Source organism: Otolemur garnettii, unplaced genomic scaffold (genome assembly GCF_000181295.1).
Source record: "Otolemur garnettii isolate 467f Iridium unplaced genomic scaffold, OtoGar3 scaffold00253, whole genome shotgun sequence".
NCBI lineage: Eukaryota > Metazoa > Chordata > Mammalia > Primates > Galagidae > Otolemur > Otolemur garnettii.
This window is the reverse complement of record NW_003852648.1, coordinates 1,188,285-1,197,709: the sequence shown is the minus strand read 5'-3', so window position 1 is coordinate 1,197,709 and position 9,425 is coordinate 1,188,285. Positions and strand designations below refer to the sequence as shown.

Below are 9,425 nucleotides of genomic sequence, written 5' to 3'. Positions count from 1 at the left end.
AGTTCCTTTTAAGCGACCTGAGCTGGCCGAGGAGGGCGTCTAGAACCGCTCTCCATAATGAGAATGCCCAGGTGGGGAAGACTTGGGGGCCCTTCTGCCTCAACTCATCTGTCAAATCTTGTTTTACTCGTTCCCAATCACGGGGATTTAGAGCCCCCCCAAAGGCAAACCACGGACTGCTCTTCTGCACTAGTCTTAGGAATTTCTGTAAGGTCAATCATGGACCTTCATTCCATGCTGCTTCAGCAGCGCCTTAAGGCTGTCTGTTAGTTTCCCTTGTTGTCCACCCATTTCCTTGGGCACTGGGGTCGCTAGACGTCTCTCTAGGACTATGTATGGGGGGTAGTGCACTTACCCGATTGCGGACTTATGCGCGCAGCCTCCGTGGTTCGAAGACTGTCTCGCTCCTGGTTCCCGGAGCTACGCCGATCTCGGTGGGACCTCCACTTGACACTGCCCAGCCGGCAGGTGGTGTCGGGGAGTTCGTGATGGTATGAGAGGGAGAAGGAAAGGGTGGACACAATCACACAACCACTCATACAGTATAGGGAGAAGGCTGAGCCGAAGCTGTTTATTTGGGATGGATACAATCTTATATAGGGTTAGTACAGGGGGAGTGGTTATGCTGTCCTGAGGGGAGGGGCCCTGCGCTGTGCTCTGCGTTTCTGTCTCAGTCTTATACAATGTAGCTACTTCTATCCTGTTTACTTACCAGCACTGGTCTCTTTATAGGCCTTTTCACGTGGGGGTTGCATTAGGCTAGCACTTCCTCTTAGGATGTAGTTTAATATTTCTGTTAACCCTTACACTACATATTAAATAAAAATATGCAAGGTGTGTCCCAATAGACTTCTAAGTCTGGTGAAATATTTATAATGCATGAAACAGCCTTAAAATCAATGAGTGTCTAAGGAGACTGTGATGGTTGAGTAGGGTCAGGTTTATATATTTTTCTATTATTTCTATAGTATATTAAAAACAAATTCTGTCACTTTGGGTAGGAATGGGAAGGTTAGGGTGGCAAGAGGGAGAGAGGGAGAGAATAAAGGACAGAGGAAGAGAAAGAAGAGGAGGAGAGGAGAGGGGAAAGAAGAGGAGAGGACTATTGCTGATCTGGAGTCTACAGCTCCTAAAATACCATTATCAGGCTCAGCGCCTGTGGCTCAAGTGGCTAAGGCGCCAGCCACATACACCTAAGGTGGTGGGTTCGAATTCAGCCTGGGCCCGCCAAACAACAATGACGGCTGCAACCAAAAAATAGCCAGGCATTGTGGCGGGCACCTGTGGTCCCAGCTACTTGGGAGGCAGAGGCAGGAGACTCACTTGAGCCCAGGAGTTAGAGATTGCTGTGAGCTGTGATGCCACAGTACTCTACCCAGGGGGACAGCTTGAGGCTCTGCCTCAAAGAAAAAAAAAAACATTTTCAAGCAGAGTCAAAAAGAATATTTATAGAAAAAGTTTGATGAGCATGCTTTCATGAAGAGTTCTGGATTTCAAGAAAGTAAAAATAAAATGTCTAAGTGATTTGGTACACATTTCTTTTCATGGCTTTTGTTAAGAAAGCAAGTGATTGTTTTCAAGTCATGAGGTGAGCTAATGAACCCTGCAGGTGTTTTCCTATATGCTCATTGGTTCCTTTCTCAAGCCCCACTCCACTCCCCATTCAAACTTATGATGATTTGGATTGAGCACCTCTGTCCTCTGGGCATCAGTATTGGTTTTTAGCATAGTCTTCAACTTCTAAAGAAAAGAAGAGGTGTGATTGATGTCCTGTGTCTGAGGTAATTCTTTCTTCAAGAAGGGGTGAATGTTTTCAAGTAGTTACAAATGAGCCTTCATAGACTACATGGTGTTTTCCCAGGTTGCACTTTTTGTGGCACCAAAATTTATTTCTTAGAGTCTAAAGCCTAAGAGACACCGCCCTTAAGTCTCATCTCAGATCTGAGACCTGATGTCACTGACCTTTCCTCAAGTGAGACAAAAGAGGAGATCTCACTGGGTCTCCTTAGAATACATTCTCCATCAATCCATTAATTATTTACTAAATGTATGTGACTATCCTAAGTATTTCTTTGCTTCTAAAGCATGTAACAACTTAAATTTAAGTTTGCATCCACATAATCTTTAAACTGAATCTAACAATCTCGCTTCAGCTTCAGTTGAGAGACACACTAAGTAAGATGCACAGTCCTCTGACTTTGGGGTCTGAATATGAATTTTGTTTAAGTCCTTGAGCCATCATACTTTCTTTTACTCTCTCTGGTTTTAAGCCAGCCTCCAGTAAAGACAATGCCCCTTCAGATTCTCACCAATGGTCAGAGGTGTCTGAGTAGAAAATTTCTTCCTCCAAACATTTAATTTCCAACATCTGCTATACTCTCAAGTCTCAGATATCCTCATGAGCATGTTAAGAGTCAAGGCTCCTCTTGGAAGTGGTATCATAATGAAACTCAGCAGGGACTTCTCCAGAGTTGGAATAAGGTGAGGTTTATTTGCAGAGCCTGACCTTGTATTATTTTCTTTATATCCTAGGATAGACATAAATTTCTACTCTTTCGCTCATGGTTTTGCTCCAGATTATTTCCTCTTTGTGTATCATGAATGACCCCCCTCTCCATGTTGCCTGTATTTCTTTCTATCAACTAGCAACCTCCCACTGACGTTCATCATGGAGTTGATTTTTAAAGTATATCTTCACTCTTATCATTTTATAAGTAAAAGAAATGCTTCAGGAATTTTTGTGAGAGGCATGTGACATTCAGCCCCACAGACCATCATCATGTAAATTTTTGAGTTAGCTTATGAATTTCAAAAAATACTTGCAGGGATATTGACTGGAATTGAATCAAGGTCAATATGTGGAAACTTGTCCTTATAATATTGAGTATTTTAAGCTATGAAGATGGCATATTTCTCCATTTTAAGCCTTTCAAACATTCTCTTTGCAAATATTTATAGTTTGAATATACAAGCTTTGGGAATATTTTGCTAAATTCATCACTAAACATTTGATATTTTTTGATCCAATTCTGTATTAGGTTGTTCAGTCTGTGATAACAAAGTACTACAGACTGAGCAGCTTAAATAACAGAAACTTATTTTCTCACAATTCTGCAAACTACAGACATGAAATCAAAATCTCATCAGGGTTAATTTCCTCTGTGTCTTCTCCTTGGCCTGCAGATGGCCATGCTCTTGCTGCATCTTTACATGGCCATTCCTCTGTGTAGACACACCCCTGGTGGCTCTCTGTGTGTCCTAATCTCCTGTTCTTATAAGACACTGGCAAGATTGAATTAGTCCCCACTCCAATGGCCTCATTTTAATTAAGCTACCATTTTAAAGGGCCTATCTCTAAATACACTCATATTCTGAGGTACTGAGTGTTAGGATTTCAACATATGCATTTTGGGATGACAAAATTCAGCCCATGATATAAATAATATTTCGATTATGGTTTTATATTATGAATCATATGAAATTAATTCTCCATTTTATTTCCATTTGTCTTTTTAATATTATATAACAACTCAATTTTATCATGCAACATTTTACCAACATGCTAGCTCTAGTAAGTTTTTTTTTTTTTTTTTGAGACAGAGCCTCAAGCTATCTCCCTGGGTAGAGTGCCATGGCATTACAGCTCACAGCAACCTCCAACTCCTGGGCTCAAGCGAGTCTCCTGCCTCAGCCTCCCAAGTAGCTGGGACCACAGGCGCCCACCACAACGCCCGGCTATTTTTTGGTTGCAGCCGTCATTGTTGTTTGGCGGGTCCGGGCTGGGGATTCGAACCCGCCACCTTAGGTGTACGTGGCTGGCGCCTTAGCCAGTTGAGCTATAGGCGCCGAGCTAGCTCTAGTAAGTTTTAGTAGAGTCCTTAAGATTTCCTATATAGGTCTTTTTGTGAATATGAGGTTTTACTTCTTTACTTCCTATATATTATTTTCTTTTTCTTGCTTTATTGTACTAATTTGAGCTAAATAGAGGTGGTAAGAGGAGAATTCTTTCTTGTTCAAGATCAATAGGTAAAAATATTCTGGCTTTCAACATTAAAGATGATGTTAGTGGGCAGCACCTGTGGCTCAAAGGAGTAGGGCGCCAGCCCCATATACTGGAGGTGGTAGGTTCAAACCTGGCCCCAGCCAAAAATTGCAAAAAATAAAGATTATGTTAGCTCTAGAGTTTTTGTTTTTATGGGTCTTGTTTGATTTTTAGTTAGAGAGGAGTTCATTTAAAATGACTATTGCAATAGGAAGAATGCCCCAAACCATAACACTTACAAATATCTACCAGGGGTCCTCAAACTTTTTAAACAGGGGGCCAGTTCACATCCCTCAGACCGTTGGAGGACCAGACTGAGGGCCCCAGGAGGAGTCGGCTGCTAATCAGGACAGGCAGAGGTGGCAAAAACACCTACCTGGCAGGCTGGATAAATGTCCTTGGCAGGCTGCATGTGGCCCATGGGCCATAGTTTGAGGACACCTAGTCAGGCAAAAAGGGTTTTTCTTTCACAGAAAGGAACAAAGAAGGCTTGAAGGACCTAGAGTAGGGCAGTAAGACTAAGCAGGCAACATGACTGAACAGATAAACAGAATGTGATTGAAAGGTAACACTCTTTAAGACTTGGAACATTTGTACAAGAAAATATGTTCCATGGTCCAGTGGAAATCATAAACTGTAGGGTCCCAGATTTTGACATAGTCCTGAATGCAGTCTGCAGAGTGGGGGAATGAGAAATTCCTGAGTACTGCAGTCCAAGGGGCACCTCATACAGTCATTGGATTTTATCTCCAAGAACCCCACTAAGGTTCTTAAAGTAGAGCTTCCTGGATTGGCAAAAGGATGGATAAAATAATTAAGATGAAGTATGCCCAGGGCCTCTCCATATCAAAGATATATTCTTCAGGCAAAAAGGTTTATTACAACCATATCCACCCAAGGGGAGGGTGTGTTATCATTCTAGCCTTCTCTAGCAGTCCTGTCTCATCTAAGAGGAAAAAAAAACTATACTATAGGAGAAGCACCTGTGATAGTCATAACACAGACACACAAGCTAACTAAAGGATTGGAAAGGAATAATAAGATTATAGAGCACTTCTCCTCTCAACATTTCGCCACCACACCAACAGGGCTTCAGTGAAATACAGAGAGTTACAAGGGAATGAGGTGTAGGCACAGATTAGGGGATTTGCAGTCAAAAGGAGTGACTAAAATAAGGGCATTAGAGGAATCTAAGGCCTCTGAGACTTGTAGCTGCTCTAGTAATAAACACACTTGAATTCCTGTACAGATTGATATAAATATTTACCTCAGTTTCTACAGTTAGTACCTAATAAAACATGTGTAGTAAGCAATAAAAAATTTAAAAGGAAGGCCACAAAGCAAGATAAACACCATCTCAGGAGGCAACATAAGCATCAGAACTAGACTCAGATATGATACAGATGTTGAAATTATCAGACAAATAATTTAAAATAACTGTAATTAATATGTAAGTGATCTAACTCCAAGAAACTTTTTGCAGTGCTATTTCATCCAAGCATCTGTATTCAGAGATCACAACTGTCACAAAAGTAAATAAAAATAATAATGGCTTATAATGCATTGAATAAAATAAAGATAGATTGATGATGGTATACCTTTGATTATTATCCTTCTACAATGTTCTTAATCAACAATCCTAACTTAAAGGTAATTGTGAGGAAAAAGTAGACAATCCCAAATGAAGGAACATTTCCTTAAATAGCTGTACTATGTTCTTCAAATGTCAATGTCACAAAAGACAAAAAAGACTGAAGAACTGTTTCAGATTATAGAAAACCAAAGGAACATGACAGCTAAACCCTTACCTGGTCCTAGACTGCATCTTGTTCTGGAAGGGAAGAATGCTATAAATAAAAAATAGTTCTTAATTAAAATGAACAAAAAAAGAAGTATGAACAGGATGGTGCCCGTAGCTCAGTGGGTAGGGTGCTGGCCAGATATACCTCGGCAAGTGGGTTCGAATCCAGCCTGGGCCAGCTAAACAACAACTGCAAGAAAAAAGAAAAAATGGCCAGGTGTTGTGGTGGGTGCCTGTAGTCCCAGCTACTTGGGAGGCCGAGGCAAGAGAATCACTTAAGTCCAAGAGTTGGAGGTTGCTGTGAGCTGTGACACCACAGTACTCTACCAAGGGTGACATAGTGAGACTCTGTCTCTCTCTCTCTATATATATATGTGTATATATATATATATATAAGATAACACCCTTCTGTTATTTTCACACCTATCACTATCTCAGTTTTATATTATTTATTTGTTGTTCTTTATTGTCTGCCTACTCCAATTAAGAACAAGTTTCTATATCTTTTTTTTATCTCTACTATATAGTTTGATATCTGAAATGTATGAAACATTTTTTTGTAAAGAATAAACAGATAACTCTGTGATAGTAACTAATAATCTAAGGAAATATTTTGAATACTAAAAGATAGAGTTAAAAGTGAAGTATAGACAACATAACATTATCAAAATAAAATGTTCAGTCAGAATTGGAAAGATATACATATATTTTTTTTGAGACAGAGTCTCAAGCTGTCACCCTGGGTGGAGTGCGGTGGCCTCACAGCAACCTCCAACTCCTGGACTTAAGAGATTCTCTTGCCTCAACCTCCCAAGTAGCTGGAACTACAGGTGCCCTCCACAACACCCAGCTATTTTTGGGTTGTAGTGGTCATTGTTGTTTGGCGGGCCAGGCTGCATTCGAACTCACCAGCTCCGATGTGTGTGGCTGGAGCCCCAGATCCTTGAGCTACAGGCGCCGAGCCTGGAAGATATTTTGTCATTGTGCCCTCTCAAGTTTCATTTAGAAACAAATCAATCACCAGGAAGTCCTCTTGATAATATAGCTCTAGTACACCTGTGTGCTTAAGTGAGGTGATGGTTATGTTAATCAGTTCAATGTAAGCATTCCACATTGTATATCAAATCAGTACATTGTACCCCATAAATGCATCAATGTACACAGTTACGATTTAATAAAGGAAAAATATTTAAAAAGAACATGAAATATTGCTAAATGATTCCTTTCTTACTTCCTGTAGTAAATGGGTATTTCTTATGCTAAGATTTCATGAGCTGTAGATAGTACAAACATTGAACAACAGATCCTTGTTTATGATACCTTGTGTGCCAGTGTGTGAGTTCATGATTGTGATACATATCAGAATTGTTATTTTGCATCCACATGTATATAGGAATACTGTGTGGGATTTTGTATTGTTTTTCTGAAAGCAAAGGACATGTCATGAAGCATTACACCATAACAGTTTGATGCAAATGCCCAGTTGGCTGGAAAAACCTCTGTCGTTGGTCATGTTTTATATGTCTTTTACAAGCTAAGAGAAAACCTGTAAGATCAGGTGAAACTCTTTATAGAAACCAATTGACTTCATAATTACTCATGGAATTGCTTTATCTTAAAAAAAAATAAAGAATTTTTAAGTAAATGGAGAAGTATTTAAGGTAGGTTTTTGGTTTTTTCAACTGAATGTTTCTATAGAGGGTGTCCATAAAGTTCGTGTGCAATTGCACCCTCTATATCAATATGATTCATTAGACTTTGCACATTATTTTTGTTTGTTTGTTTCTTCCTTTCCTTTTTATGTATTTATTTATTTTGTGTGTATGTATCCTTGTTGCTGTTCTCGGGGCTAACTGGTCAGTAATGCAGAGGAAAGCACTGCACATGAAATGATTAGCATAAAAGGGAGACCGAGGCTTGCTCCGGCATTCAGTAACTACCTATCTTTATTGATTCTTTTATACACTCTAAAACATCTGATAAGTTTAAAATATCAAACAGTTAAAGACAGCGAAGTAAAGTCATGGAAACTGCCATAAAAATTCCAATTCAGTACAATTACTGCTGAGCACATATACAATCAATACAAATTGAGAACATTTTGCTTCGCACTAAACCACAAGAGCGCCAGGCTGTCTGTTCCCTTAGCCCATTTCCTTAAACTAAAACTAGCAACTATTATTGTTAATGAGGAGAAAAGAGCAAACTACAGCAGCCCAGTGCCTCCACAGGTCTTTATCCCCCAGCTACAACCTGGTGTGGCCCTCTGGCAAATTCCTTTCTGTGAACATGTAATCTTTCTGCTTTTCAGCAGGCCCAGGCATCATCACTCTCATTAACCTGAACTTGCAACTCAAAACACCCATGAACTTCTTCCTAAAGAACTCATCCTTGTTAGATGTCTTCCCTGTGTCTGTCCTAATCTCAAAATTCATGGTCAAAAGCCATACTCACAACAATTCTATTTACATCCTAGGATATGCCTTCCAGCTACCTTTAATGACTTCCTTCTCAGCAAGTGAGATCTTTGTTCTTACTGCCATGTTCCAGGACCACCATGTAGCCATCTGCTGTACCCTGAACTATGAGGTCATCATGAATGATGATGCTTGTGTGCTGATGGCAAGTGTTTCCTGGGCCACTGGAGAACTCTTTGGAGCTATACACATGGCTGGCATATTTTCCATGCCTTTCTGTGGCTCCAATGTGATCCCACAGTTTTTCTGTGATGTTCCTTCATTACTAAAGATTTTCTCCTCTCAAAAACTAATCGTCATGTATACAAGTATTGGAATTGGTACATGTTTATGCACATCTTGTTTCATCTGCATTATGATCTTCTATTTTGTATTTTTTCCACTGTGCTGAAGATTCCTACCAGTAAAGTTCAGTCAAAAGCTTTTTCCATATGCCTTCCCCATCTCATTGTTTTTCACTGTTTTTATGATAACTACTTGTTTTGTTTATCTCAAGCCACCTTCAAATATACCATCTGTTATTAACAGGCTGCTTTCTGTGATCTGCACCATGATACCTGCAATGCTTAATCCTGTGTTCTACAGTCTAAGGAACAATGATTGATATGAAACAGACTCTGAAAGGGTTGGTGCAAAAAACAAGGTCAAGAACCTCACCACATTTCTAAGCATCTGTCAGTGATATGGTGCCTTATGGATCATAAGAAATTTTTCCTACTTTTAACTTTTGAATAACCTAAAAGAAAAAAGTAAGACACTCATGTTTTTTTCCTGAGGAAATAAACACTAGAAAACCTAATTGTTTCTAAGGTCAAATAATTGTGTTACATCATATAGATGCCATGGTACTAATGAGGCAAGAAAGTAAAAGCAGAACTAAAAGAATCTGTCCTAGCCGCCCTGTGTAGGCCTCAGCCAAGCTGCAGGTGTTTCTGTTGTCTGTAGATTTCTTCCTTGACATATGTGGGGCCTAGATTGTAACCTAGTAACTTCCTTGGGTTTCTGTTGTCTTTGAGAGCAGGTGGTCCATCTGGTCTCAAGGACACGGGCGAATCTGACTTTTTCCCTTGAACCCAGGACCTTGAAGATGATGTTATGTCACTCT

The 9,425-nt window shown here is 39.9% G+C and overlaps 1 pseudogene; it reads left to right on the top strand.

Moving 5' to 3' along the window:
- Window positions 1-369: 369 nt before the first annotated feature.
- LOC111722442 lies at window positions 370-8,988 on the top strand (annotated as a pseudogene).
- The last annotated feature ends 437 nt before the right edge of the window (window positions 8,989-9,425 follow it).